Raw genomic sequence first — 14,422 nt, 5'->3', positions numbered from 1 at the left:
AAGGTGGCAGTGATTATTTTGGGGGGAAAAAGGACTGATTTTTAGATCACTATAGAGGTTTTTGTTGGTTAGTTTGTTTTTTTGCACAAACGTGCGTATGTGTGTGCAAGTGGCAGCCAAAGCACAGGTCAATGCTGGATATCTTCCTCAATAATAATAATAAACCTAGTTTATTTATTGTATTTATCTAGGCACTTCACATAGATTATTTCAGGCCTCAGGGCAAGTCTCTGAAGTAGGGATTATTGTCCTGTTTCATCCAGTTCCACAGGTAGAAGCTTAAGCTCATAAGACTGCAATTCACAGCCTCTACTTGACTTGGGCCAGGTATTGTCATCTTTAGAAATAAAAACATGGAAGCTCAGCAGGCTTCAGTGACCTGCTCAAAGTGTCCAAGTCAGGATTTGAAAGACTGCATATACTTCTATTACTGTGTTTGTATTAAAATTGCCTACTAAGTTACTGTCTTTCATCACTAGACTGGAACTTACTCTCTAGCAAATATGATTTAGTATATTTTGTTTGTAAAAATACTGACAAAAACCAGCTCTACAGAAAATACTTCATAGAATCCTCCATGCTGAAGAAAAGAAAAAGCACACATATAAGGAACCTGGAAAAAACAAGCAATACTCAAATACTAGTTAACACAAGAGAGCACAGGTAGAACCAGAACTACAAAAAAAAAAAAAAAAAGGCAAACATAAATACACACCTTTCAATAATATCTCTTAATATCAACGGCCTCAATGCCCAACGAAAAAGACATAGGTTTGCAGACTGGGTTAAAAAGCAGGATCCTACAATTTGTTGTCTCCAAGAAACTCACCTTTCTACAAAGGATAGACATTATCTTAGGGTGAAAGGTTGGAAGATGGTGTTTCAAGCAAATGGGCCTAGAAAACAAGCAGGGGTTGCTATCCTAATATCAGACAGGGTAGACTTCAGTCCAAAGTTAGTCTAGAAAGATAAGGAAGGTCACTTTATATTGATTAAGGGCACACTCCAACAGGAGGACATTACAATCCTAAACATATATGCACCTAACATGGGGGCTCCCAAATTCATCAAACACTATTAGAACTAAAGTCACAGATAACACCAAACACAGTGGTGGTGGGTGACTTTAACACCCCACTCTCATCAATTGACAGGTCATCCCGAGATAAAATAAACAGAGGCATCTGGACTAAATGAGGTCATAGAAGGAATGGACCTAACAGATATATACAGGACATTTTCATCCAAAGGCTGCGGAATATACACTCTTTTCAGCACCACATAGAACATTCTCTAAAATAGACCATACATTAGGACACAAAGCAAATCTTAACAATTTCAGGTAAATTGAAATAATTCCTTGCATTCTATCTGACCACAATGGAACTAAACTACAAATCAGTACCAAGAAAGGCTATAGAGAATACACAAAATCATGGAAACTAAACAATACACTACTAAATGATGAATGGGTCAATGAAGAAATAAAGAAGGAAATCAAAAAAATTATAGAGTTAAACGATAATGAGAATACAACATATCAAAATCTCTAGGACACAATGAAGGCAGTTCTAAGAGGTAAATTTATAGCCTTAAGGGCCTATATTAAGAAATTAGAAAGGTCGCAAGTAAATGACCTAATGCTTCACCTTAAAGCCGTGGAAAAAGAAGAACAAGGCAAACCAAAAATCAGTAGATGGGAAGAAATAATAAATATTAGGGCAGAAATTAATGAAATAGAAACACACACACAATTAATGAAACAAAGAGTTGGTTCTTTGAAAGGATAAATAAGATTGAAAAACCCTTAGCAAATCTGACCAAAAGAAAGAGAGGAGAGACACAAATTAATAAAATCAGAGGTGAAAAAGGTAACATCACAACAGATTCCAGAGAAATTCAAAAAATCATAGGGACATACTATAAAAGCATATACTCCACAAAGTATGAAAATCTGAAAGAAATGGATGCTTTCCTTGAGTTATATGACCTACCTAAATTAAATCAAAATGAGATTAATCACTTAAATAGACCTATAACAAACATGGAGATCTGAACAGTTATCAATAACCTCCCAACTAAAAAAAGCCCAGGTCCAGATGGATTCACTGCTGAATTTTACCAAACCTTTAAGGAAGAGCTGACATCATTGCTTCTTAAACTTTTCCAGGAAATAGAAAAAGAAGGAATTCTACCAAACTCCTTCTATGAGGCCAGATCACCCTGATACCAAAACCAGGCAAAGATAAAACAAAAAGAGAAAATTACAGACCAATCTCCATCATGAACATAGATACAAAAATTCTCAACAAAATATTGGCAAATACAATATAAGAGTATATCAAAAAGATCATTCACCCTGACCAAGTAGGCTTTATCCCAGAGATGCAGGGATGGTTCAATATATGCAAATCTATAAATGTAATACATTATATAAATGGGTTGAAGGACAAAAATCACATGATTATCTCATTGGATGCAGAGAAAGCATTTGACAAAATCCAACATCCCTTCATGATAAAAGTCCTACAGAGACTGGGAATAGAAGGAACATATCTCAATATAATAAAGGCTATTTATGACAAGCCTACAGCCAACATATTACTAAATGGGGAAAAACTGGAAGCTTTTCCACTAAAATCAGGAACAAGACAAGGGTGTCCACTGTCCCCACTTTTATTTAATATATTTGTGGAAGTCTTAGCCATAGCAATAAGGCAAGAGACACACATAAAAGGGATACAAATTGGAAAGGAAGAGATCAAGTTATCATTATTTGCAGATGACATGATTCTATAAATAAAGGACCCTAAAGACTCTACTAGCAAACTGTTAGAGCTGATCAAAACCTACAGCCAGGTAGAAGGATACAAAATAAATACACAGAAATCAGTAGCCTTCATATATGCTAACAACAAACACACAGAGGATGAAATCAGAGAATCACTCCCATTCACAATTACACCAAAAAACAAAATACATTGGAATAAACCTAACCAAGGAAGTAAAGAATCTCTACAATGAGCACTTTAAAACACTCAAGCTAGAAATTGCAGAAGACACTAGAAGGTGGAGAAACATCCCTTGTTCCTGGATTGGAAGAATCAATATTGTGAAAATGGCAATCTTACCAAAAGCAATCTACACATTTAATGCAATCCCTATCAAAATTCCAAAAGCATTCTTCATGGAAATAGAAAAAATAATCCAAAAATTCATTTGGAATTACAAAAACCCTTGAATATCTATAATAATACTGAGCAACAAAAATAAGGCTGGTGGTATCACCATACCTGATTTTAACCTATACTACAGAGCCATAGTAACAAAAACAGCATGGTACTGGCATAAAAACAGACATGTAGTTCAGTGGAACAGAATAGAGGACCCAGATGTAAGCCCAAGTAGCTATAGCCACCTGATATTCGATAAAAATACCAAAAATACTCATTGGAGAAAAGACAGCCTCTTCAGCAAATGGTGTTGGGAAAACCGGATATATATCTGCAGAAGGATGAAAATAGATTCTTCTCCCTCTCCATGCACAAGAATTCAGTCCAAATGGATTAAAGACCTTAACATCACACCTGAAACTGTAAAACTGCTAGAGGGAAAAGTAGTGGAAACCCTTCAACATATTGGTCTTGGCAAAGACTTTCTGAATACAACCCCAATTACACAGGCAATAAAACCACAGATTAATCACTGGGACCTCATGAAATTACAAAGATTTTGCACTGCACAGGACACAGTGAAAAAAGCAAAGAGGCAACCTACAGAATGGGAAAAAAAATCTTCGCCAGCTATGTATCTGATAGAGGATTAATATCTAGGCTATACAAAGAACTCAAAAAGTTAAATAATAAGGAAACAAACAAGACAAATACCCCACTCACAAAATGGGGCACAGAGTTAAACAGGCAATTCACAGAGGAAGAGATACAAATGGCAAACACACACTTACGAAAATGTTCATCATCCCTACTCATCAGAGAAATGCAAATTAAAACAACTATGAGATTCCACCTTACCCCAATAAGGATAGCTAACATCAAAAGGTCAAATTAAAATAAATGCTGGCGAGGATGTGGAGAAGCAGGGACACTCATTCACTGTTGGTGGCAATGCAGGATGGTACAACCACTTTGGAAAGCAATATGGAGACTCCTGAAAAAGCTGACTATAGAAATACCAACAGACCCAGTTATACCATTACTGGGCATCTACCCTAAAACCTTCAAACCAAAAGCCAGAGAGATTTGCTCAACCATGTTTGTAGTGGCTCAATTCATAATAGCTAAAAGCTGGAATCAACCCAGATGTCCATCATTAGAAGAATGGATAACAAAGATGTGGTATATCTACACAATGGAATTCTATACAGCAGTAAGAAAAAACGACATAAAGAAATTTGAGGAAAAATGGTTGAACCTGGAACTGATCATTCTCAGCAAACTTACCCAATCACAGAAAAAAAATCGACACATAGTCTCACTCATCTACAACACCTAACCTGAATCTACCCAAGATACCTTACATACCCAGCAAGCACCTCATGGACTAGACAATAGGATGGATGGGAGGGAGGGGAGGGACATCGAAGGGTGGAAAACAGTAATCCAGACCCAAACGGCAATGGTACCATAAAATTCTACTTCCTAAAAGACAGACCAAATGGCTGAACCTTCACTAGACCCTTACAGGAAACACCTGAACCACAAGACACTGGAGAGGGTAGGATCAAGACTGACCTAAATCTCCTACATCTTCCCTCCCTCCCTCTCCTCCTCTCCCCTCTATCTCTCTCCTCTCTAACTCTTGTATATTAGTTATGTTTTTCCTCAATTTCTTAGTGGACACTGACCTGTAACCCCCATTTCCAGCTTGGGCCTACCATCCACAATGAGCTTTTGATCAGAGAAACCTACAAGGTTTCCCAAAACAATGACAGACTTCTGTCAGAGTAATTGATGACCCACCAAAGTCCAGTGGTAAGACCCTATTGCTGAAGACTCCATACGCAGCTGACACGTAAAATGGAATGACATGGCTGGAAGCCAGGAGAGAGTCAGTCCCCAGACAGTCAGCGTGTCTAGTGCCAGAAGGTGATACATAGGCGACTGGGGGAAATGACCAAGATCTGTCCAAGCAATGCACTGTTTAACCTAATTAGCAACAAATAACCTGATGTGATGCCCACACAAGTGCAATAGTGGTACACAGCCATGGTGAGGAACCAACTGCTCTTGATTTGGCTAAATGATCCACTCAGTGGTACTAGACCCATAGCTGGAGCTGGGAAACAAGTTAGAACCATACCCAAACACAAGCCCACTCTACAATATCAAGCTACCATCAATCACAGGGTATAAGAGGGCCTACACCTATCATACTGTCTATCAAAAAAGTAAGTGTTATCTCAATTTTCTGGGTGTTAACATACTCTCCGTTGGAGAATCTGCTTCTCTTTTTCAGATTGATGCATATCCTAAGAAGAGAGCTGCCCCAACATACCTCAAAAGGGGCCCAACTGAAACTAAGGACAACTGGTGAAACAAGCAAGGGTGATGTTTTCATGTGAATCGGATACCAGCACAAAGGGGAAGGAGACCAACGCAGAGAAAAATCAACTCCTACCAAATCAGAGAGCCAGAGCCTCAGAGGCCCCCAACACCTCAGCACTGAAGCAGACCAAAAGTGAACCCAACATGGCTCAGTGAAATTTTGCGGAAGAGGGGGCGGAAAGAATGTCAGAGTCACATGTTGGGTCATGATTTGCAGAGACATTTATCATACCAATAACAGGGGGCTAACTCCACAATGCACGACCCATTTTCATCAACAAGGTGGGTACAATGGGAGGGGGTAGATCACAGATGAGCCTAAACAATGGTACCAAACTGCCTGTATTTACTGAAAAGAAAACTAATAAATTAAATTTTTAAAAAATGGGCTATGGAGCTAAATAGAGCATTCTCAAAGAAAGAAATACGAATGGCATATAAGCATCTAAAAAAAATGTTCTACGTCTCTAGTCATCAGGGAAATGCAGATTAAAACTACACTGAGATTCCATCTCGCTCCTGTCAGATTGGCCACCATCATGAAAACAAATGATCATAAATGTTGGCAGGGATGTGGAAAAACGGGAACCCTTCTACACTGCTGGTGGGAATGCAAGCTGGTCCAGCCATTTTGGAAAACAGTGTGGAGGTTCCTAAAACAGCTAAAGATTGATCTACCATATGATCCAGCTATAGCACTCCTAGGCATATATCCAAAGGACTCATCTCATTTCCTTAGAAGTACATGCTCAACCATGTTTACTGCTGCTCAATTTATAATAGCTGGGAAATGGAACCAGCCTAGATGTCCCTCAACTGATGAGTGGATAATGAAGATGTGGCACATTTATACAATGGAGTTCTACTCAGCAGTAAAGCAAAATGAAGTTATGAAATTTGCAGAAAAATGGATGGACCTGGAAAGGATTATACTAAGTGAGGTAACCTAGGCCCAGAAAGCCAAGCACCACATGTTCTCTCTCTAATGTGGATCCTAGCTACAGATGATTGGGCTTCTGCCTGAGAAGGAAAATACTTGGTAGCAGAGGCCAGTAAGTTAAAAAGGAGACATAAAGGGAAGAGAAAGGAAGGGAGGAGTGTACTTAATAGGTTGATATTGTATATATTTACGTACAGTGATTGAGATGGGGAAGTAATATGGTAGAGAATGGAATTTCAAAGGGGAAAGTTGGGGGGGAGGGAATGACCATGGGATATTTTTTTATAATCATGGAAAATGCTAATAAAATTTTTTTAAAAAAGAGACTGATTGAGATGGGGAGAGGATATGATGGAGTATGGAGTTTCAAATGGGAAAGTGGGGGGGTGGGGAGGAAGGGCATTACCATGGGATAGTTTTTTCACAATTTTTATTAACATTTTCCATGATTATAAAAAATATCCCATGGTGCAGGGAGGGAGGGTAGTACCATAGGATATTTTGGGTATGCACCATGGGATATTTTTTATAATCATGGAAGTTGTTAATTAAAAAAATTGAAAATAAAAAAATAAAATATTTTAGAAAAAAACAAAAAAAATACTGACAAATTTACTGAATAGATAGTATAAAGAACTCAAACATACCCCTTGGGGAGTTTCTCCTCTCAGGAGCTTCTTATGTTACTATGGCACACTGGTTATAATTAATGAACCAATATTGAGACACTGTTATTAACTAAACTCCACAAGTTATTCAGATTTACTTAGTTTTTACCTAATGTCTTTTTTCTGGTCTGGAATCCCATCTATATTACGCATGCTTGTCATGACTCCTTCGGCTTCTCTTAGCTGTGAGGGTTTCCCTCACTTTCCTTGTCTTTTATCCTGACAGCTGTGTGGAATACCAGTCAGGTATGGTGCAGGACAGCTCACTTGGGATTCGCCTGCTTTCCTCATAATGGAAGACCCCGAAACTGAAGTGCCATTTTCATCGCATCATATCAGTCAAGGCACTTGTCAAAATGACTTAGACTGATGCTGGCCTTGATCACCTGGCTGAAGTCAGGTCTCTCTGCACTGTCACTTTAGAAAGTCTTCACCATGTATGAGCCATACTTTATGTGTGGAAACTACACATATCCACTGTGCCCCTGGAGAGTATCATCTATGGAACTTTTGGAGTTCTTCAGCAAGGGGATCTTTTTCTTCCTTTGCATTTATAAATCTATATGAGTATCATATTCTGGGGGCTGGGGAGATAGTTTAGAAAGTAAAGTGCTTGCTGTGCAAGGATGAGGACCTAAGTGTAGATCCCCAGCACCTATATAAAAATCCAGGTGTGTGGCATGCACCTATAATCCCAGGGCTGGAAGCTTGTTAGCTGGCTGGACTAGCTGAATGAGTGATCTCCTGGCTCCATGACAGGACCTGTCTCAAGAAGTAAGATGGAGGGCTGGAGAGATGGCTTAGCGGTTAAGCACTTGCCTGTGAAGCCTAAGGACCTCAGTTTGAGGCTCGGTTCCCCAGGTCCCACGTTAGCCAGATGCACAAGGGGGCGCACGCGTCTGGAGTTCGTTTGCAGAGGCTGGAAGCCCTGGCGCGCCCATTCTCTCTCTCCCTCTATCTGTCTTTCTCTCTGTCTGTCGCTCTCAAATAAATAAATAAAATTTTTTAAAAAATTAAAAAAAAAAGAAGATGGAGAGCAATGAAGTAAGATACCAACATTGACCTCTGACCTCCACACCCATCTGCACACACCTGCACACACATGAGCATGTACACAATGTCATATACATAAAATCATACTAGAGTTAATATGCATATATAAATATGAATTTTTATACTATTTTGAGAAATAAGCTAATGCTACTTTACCTATTGCTCAGGTTGTGCTTTTGAATTGTCTCCTATGTACCTGATCCACCCCCAACAAGCTGACAAGTGCTCCAGGCTCATCTTGTATATTTTATTCTTTTCTGTGATTTTGCATTTTATTTTATTTTATTTTCCTGTAGACGTGTCCCACATCTTTGCAGGGAGCCTGGTTATTTGTATTGGAGAATGGTCTTCAAGGTAGGGATCTGAGAACTGTCTGTGCTTGCTGGTACAGAGGGGTCAGATCAACCCTCTCAACTGTAGCAGAAATACACGTGTACAGACTGATCCAGGTGTTACAATAAATAGCTCCATATGTAACTGCCTGCACCTGTAAACATGGTGTCTCTAACTCTAGTTCATAATCACATGGAGAACTGCACCTTCTTTCCCTTACTTTTCCTTGGGCTTCCACCTCCAAAGTGAGAAATGACTGCACTTTTAAGGATACAATTATTGCTTCACTTACTGTGGCACCCCTAATGCATGGCATGTCTACTCTGACTTACAAATGAATTTACTCCATAATCTCAATTCTAGAAGGAACTACAGATAAATTTGCAAATGCTGCAAAATATGGATTTCAAAGACTAAAATCAGACCAGGGCAACAGCAGAAGAGATTGCAGTAAACAAAGGTATGATTTAAGCCTTTATTTACCTCAGTAAAGGAAATGACAATGATACTGCTAAAGCCACACAAAAAGGATTCAAGTGGCATAAATGGCTTGTTTCTCCTGAGCAATTTCCATTTATTAAGACAGATATAATCATTGTTATAGAGCTTCCCATATCATGTCTTCATACAATCTGAAGTTTCTGACACAAAGCCATGGCAGATTCGACTCTAAGTGGAGGATCGTTCTGATAGCACAGCAGCGAAACCAATCTCACATTTCTGGGAAGGAAAGTAAGAGCCCAGAACAGCCTTTGAAGAAGGATGAAGTACAAAGGGAAAAGTGCCAAAGTGATGCTTCTGCTGGCAGGGCACAGGCTCTCTCTAATGTGACACTGCATTAATGATGCTAATGTATGTCTGGATAAGTGCATGTGCATGACATAGACCATTTAAAGATGTGCACATTATGCAAGGGGCTCGTCTTCAATCTCCTGCAAGGGCATGTGCCACATACAGAGACTGCTTCACCTGGGCAGGTATCATACACATGCTTTTCAAGTTTTGTAGAACAGGTCACTTGTTTCCTTAAATCTATTCTACATCTTTTCTCCATCTATTCTTTGTTCCTCAGCTAGAATTATCTCTTTTTTGAAAAAAAAAGTTTGGTCCCTGCTCCTCATCTTCCACATGTTTAACTATTTTCACATTTCCCTTTTGTCCCTATTGTAAAAAGCAAAAAGGTCATATATACCTTTCATAGCTCTGCAAGATATGGCTCATCTGAGAGAACTTAGCCACACCAGCCTCCCTCCACTGCTTTCACATTTTCTTATTCACTATCCAGATCTTATACATGTGGTTCTCAACCAGGGCCAGCCTCTGGAACATCATTCCTACCACGGCTTTAGGATTAATTATTTTTTCATGATGCAAGCCTTCCTTGCCCAGGCATCCTTTCTTTGTACACTCTAATAGTAGTACAAAATCTTCCTCATGAGTACAGGTTACATTTGCAATTGTGCACTAATCTTCAATCAATGTTTTTCCCCAGAAAGGTTTAGTATTCCATATCCCTGGCACCTAGCTCCATGCCTGACATATAGTAAATATCCAATAAACAGGTATAGAATAAATGACCACACCATCTACCCACACAATTGTCAAAGCTTCCTGGGGAGTAAAGCTCACTGCCTTGGAGATGCTGACGAATGTATAATTTTACTATAGATTTGATTGTTTATTTTCATAGGGATGAGTATAAGAAATATTACTGTTATGTTTTGTCATTTCCAAAGAAACAGAGATCTTTACTTACTTATGGGCCATGTTACTATGCTGAATTGTTATTTGTGAAATGAACATAGAGGGCATGAAAAGGTCGTATCTGGAAAGGGTTAACAATAGTACTGATCAGTAACTAAGACCTACCCCTTAAGCTCACTGTTACTAGGTAACTTTTCTGTATTTAACAATTTCCTAAATGCTACTATTGGTTTTCAAAGCGCTAATACTTGGGGCTGTATTTAAAACTCAATATTTACTGAGCATATTCATTACACACTAGGCACTATGTTTACTGGTGGGTTAGTTGCTAAATGAGAAATACAGGTGCACACCCTCAGGTGAGGGGTAGCCAGCATACTAACAAGTAAGTCCTATCATTACACCTGTCACTAGTGCTGATAAGGAAATAAATTCTGCTCTATATGAGCAAGATCAGCCTCTCTGGTTCCTTGTGATCATCACTGATCCAAGTGCTTTACTGGATAACTGGTATCATTAGTACTCTGTGGTACCAAGTAGACAATGGTTCTCTTGTTGCCTCATGAAAGATTAAAGGGTTTTATGTTTAGCATCAGAGTTTGTTAGGATTTCAATGTGTTAATTTCTCAAATCAATGATTTGGCAAAATAAAACGTAGACTTTCTATGGAGTTACTATGATCCACCAACTTCTCTACTGCCAGTTTTGATGCACCCCAAAACATCAAAGTGTCTTGTCCCCCAGAGGCATATCTCACCAACAGCATCTGTCACATGCCAAGAGGAGTAATTGGTGGAACACAAAATCTTAAAGACATTTATAAAGTGATTATAAACTTTGCAAAGATTAAATGGGATCCCCTAGCTAGCCATTGTAAACTTTGAGACCTAGGATATTATCTGGAACGTTTCTAACCTCATTCATTACACATTAAACATTTGCTGAATGAATGAAGATACATCAAGTAAATTAGCCAGAAGTATGACCAGAGTGAAGTTGAAGGAGAAAATTAAAATTGAAATTGCTCACTTAGCAATGAAATGGCACACAGAAAGGCTCCATGAAGAGTATCTATTCCATCCCCTTTGACTAAAGCTGCAGGATAGTGAAGGTCCAGGAAGCTGGAAGACCCTCAAGAACTGACCATGGCTGTCACAAAGCACAATAGCTCACACCTTAGGCTCCAGCCCATTTTCTTCAATGGAGAAGGATAATCAACAGACTGACACATGTTTCCAATCATACTCTTGAGAAAGTCAAGTAATTGTGTTTTTTGTTTTTAACCTAACAAATTATAGCTTGTTTATAGACCATTACTGACCATTAATATATGAAACTGTTTGCATTTCACTTGTACCTCTGAATTATACTCTTGTCTTTCACACTAGCTCAGTCAAGCTTCCAAAGGAAACAATCCCTTGCCTGCCCTCAAACTAACAAACTAACTCTTAGCTTCTGGAATTGAAGTATGATGCACAAGCTTCATTATTTTGGTTCATTGTCTGCTATAGAATTAGCCATTCCCTTTGTAGTAGAGGCAGATTCTTCATGCCAAAAGATTGTACAATTGCTCCAAAGGCTACCCATAATTCTCAGTGCCTGCTAATGTATGGACTCATGACATAGATCTGCCTGTATAATACTGCTACAGACTATCCTCAATTCACAACATAAAGGTAATGTGGAGGTCAGATAAATGCAGGATGCAATTTAAGGACTATGAGAAATATAGAAGTGACAGGAAGAAGTCTATGAGGCAGAGGCAAGAATACACACACACACACACACACACACACACACACACACACACACGTCACCTGGGAAATCAGAATTCAAAAGAATGCCCAGTTGGAGCCTTGGATTATCCACAATAGGAGCCAAGATCCTTTAAAAAAAAAAAAGACTTGGAAGATAGCAAAGCTTTGTTTTCATTTTGTGTTGATCCATAGAGAGGGGCATGGAGTGATTAACAGATGGAGTGATTAATAGAGATTAACTATTTCGGAAAGGTTTGAACACTTCTTAACATAGCAATAGCCATTTGGGACCAAATCTGTGGTCCATCTCATTAAAGGTTCTGTTACTTCAAAGAAAAAACAAAAAGGTCCTCTAGGGAATGCCACTTTTGACTACATTAGAAGAAATTAGAAGAATTTCTAACAAGGCATGTATGTGATGGCAATGCACATATCACTGCAACAATTTCTCTTAAATTTATTTTGAGTAGTTACAGACATACTTAGTATGTAAACGCCACATGTGGTTACCATTCTTTTACTCATTCCTGCCCCTTTCTCTGAAGGGGTCCTCCTCGTGGGGGATGCAGGTCATTTTTTACTTTTTATTCTGGACTAGCTTGTGAACATATTACTTATGCTTCAGCTCAACATGAATAAGCACAGTCTAGAGTTCTGTGTAGTCTAAAAGGACTTTTCAAATTGTGCATCCTGTTCATAGAAATCAAACTTGTCAATTTTTCAAGCCTGATCTATTTATTAGTAACTTTGAGTAAGTCACTTTAACCTTCCTAAGCTTTTATTTTCTTATTTGTAAAACACAAATAATGTCACTTCATAAAAATGATTAAGCATTAATAAGTAACTAAAGTATGTAAAGTGCTTTGTACTCCAAATGGCACATCATAAGTGCTCAATAAGTATTAACTATTACTTAAGTAATATTGCATAAGTAAAATGGAGGAACATCAGACTCTTCCACCATCTGTGCTGCATATTGAAGTCCGATTCCTCAGTAGGGCATATTTTTGGTAATCAGATTTTTTATACATACATATGTATATATACATACATGCATATACATACATACATACATATACATACACATATATATACATGGCTTCATGCTATACACAGGTATCAAATAATCTCATGTCAGAAATTGAAAACAATATTAACCAAATTCTAATGGATCCTTTTTCTGAAGAAAGCAGGTAAACTTGTATAAATGACAACTCAAAATAACCTTACATTCTATGACAAAAGATACACATACCTACACTTATCTGCTCACTAAACTATGCCCATTGCCATCATCACCAAGCACTCTGACAAAGACACTCGATGCTGCAGAACCAGTTGCATTTGACAAGGCACAGTAGAAAGCAGGTACTCAACCTTGCTATTCTACCATATAGAGCTCTTGACACTCTGACTCTTTTTTCATTTTTAAACTTTTTTGTTTATTTTTATTTATTTATTTGAGAGTGACAGACAGAGAGACAGAATGGGTGCACCAGGGCTTCCAGCCACTGTAAACAAACTCCAGATGCACACGTCACCTTGTGCATCTGGTTTACATGGGTTCTGGGGAATTCAGCCTCGAACAGGGGTCCTTAGGCTTTACAGGCAAATGCGTAACTGCCAAGCCATCTCTCCAACCTGGACACTCTGACTCTTGACAGCCTCTCACCTACAGATTTTGTGCTTTTTGAATTGAGTCCGGAATAAGATAGATATGACCAGCTAACCCAATATTTCAATTCTTTATCTTCATTTTGGAGGATGAATAAGAGAGCATAAAAGTTTGACATCCATTCCAAATCTTTCCAGTTTTGTCACATTGAAATAAAATTAAGAGAAAACTAAATAAGACCTCTACTCTCAGTCAATATTATGAACTGGAAAGGCTGCTGATTGGAAGGAGTGAATAAAAAGATACATTGAAATTACAATGAAGTAACAAAAATGGGCCAGAGAGAAAACTAAATTTCTATACCCATACCTGGGCATTAATTAAAAATAAATGCTTCTGAACTTGTACCATCTTAAATTTAAACCCCACATTAGAAATATTCCTTGGGGGGGGGTAGGGATTTAGTTCAGTGATAGAACACCTGCTTTTATGGTCATTAAGCTGGGTTTGATTCCCTGCACTACCAAGAAGTAAGAAGTATCTTTTAAAGTAGAGGACATCTTGCCTGGTGCATTCTTATCCATACCCTGAGGAGGACATACAAGCACATCTACACTCATACATACACAGCTACATATTTTCTTTTTTGGTCCATGGACACCTTCTAAATTTTATTTGCTGCATGACAAAACCTTTTTTTTTTTGGTATGGACTCACTCCAGCTCACTGCGTACTCTCAGGCTGGCCTTGAACTCACAGCAATCCTTCTACCTCTGCCTCCCAAGTGC

The 14,422-nt window shown here is 38.5% G+C and overlaps 1 protein-coding gene across 2 annotated transcripts in view; it reads right to left on the bottom strand.

Annotated features, from left to right (window-relative positions):
* Ppp2r2b (protein phosphatase 2 regulatory subunit Bbeta) overlaps positions 1-14,422 on the bottom strand; it is a 480,227-nt gene that overhangs the window by 259,077 nt on the left and 206,728 nt on the right. The gene's annotated exons all lie outside the window — the stretch shown is intronic.

This window comes from Jaculus jaculus, chromosome 13, assembly GCF_020740685.1.
Source record: "Jaculus jaculus isolate mJacJac1 chromosome 13, mJacJac1.mat.Y.cur, whole genome shotgun sequence".
Classification (NCBI taxonomy): Eukaryota; Metazoa; Chordata; class Mammalia; order Rodentia; family Dipodidae; genus Jaculus; species Jaculus jaculus.
Note: the sequence above shows the minus strand (reverse complement) of the source record. Positions and strands in the feature narration are given on the sequence as shown.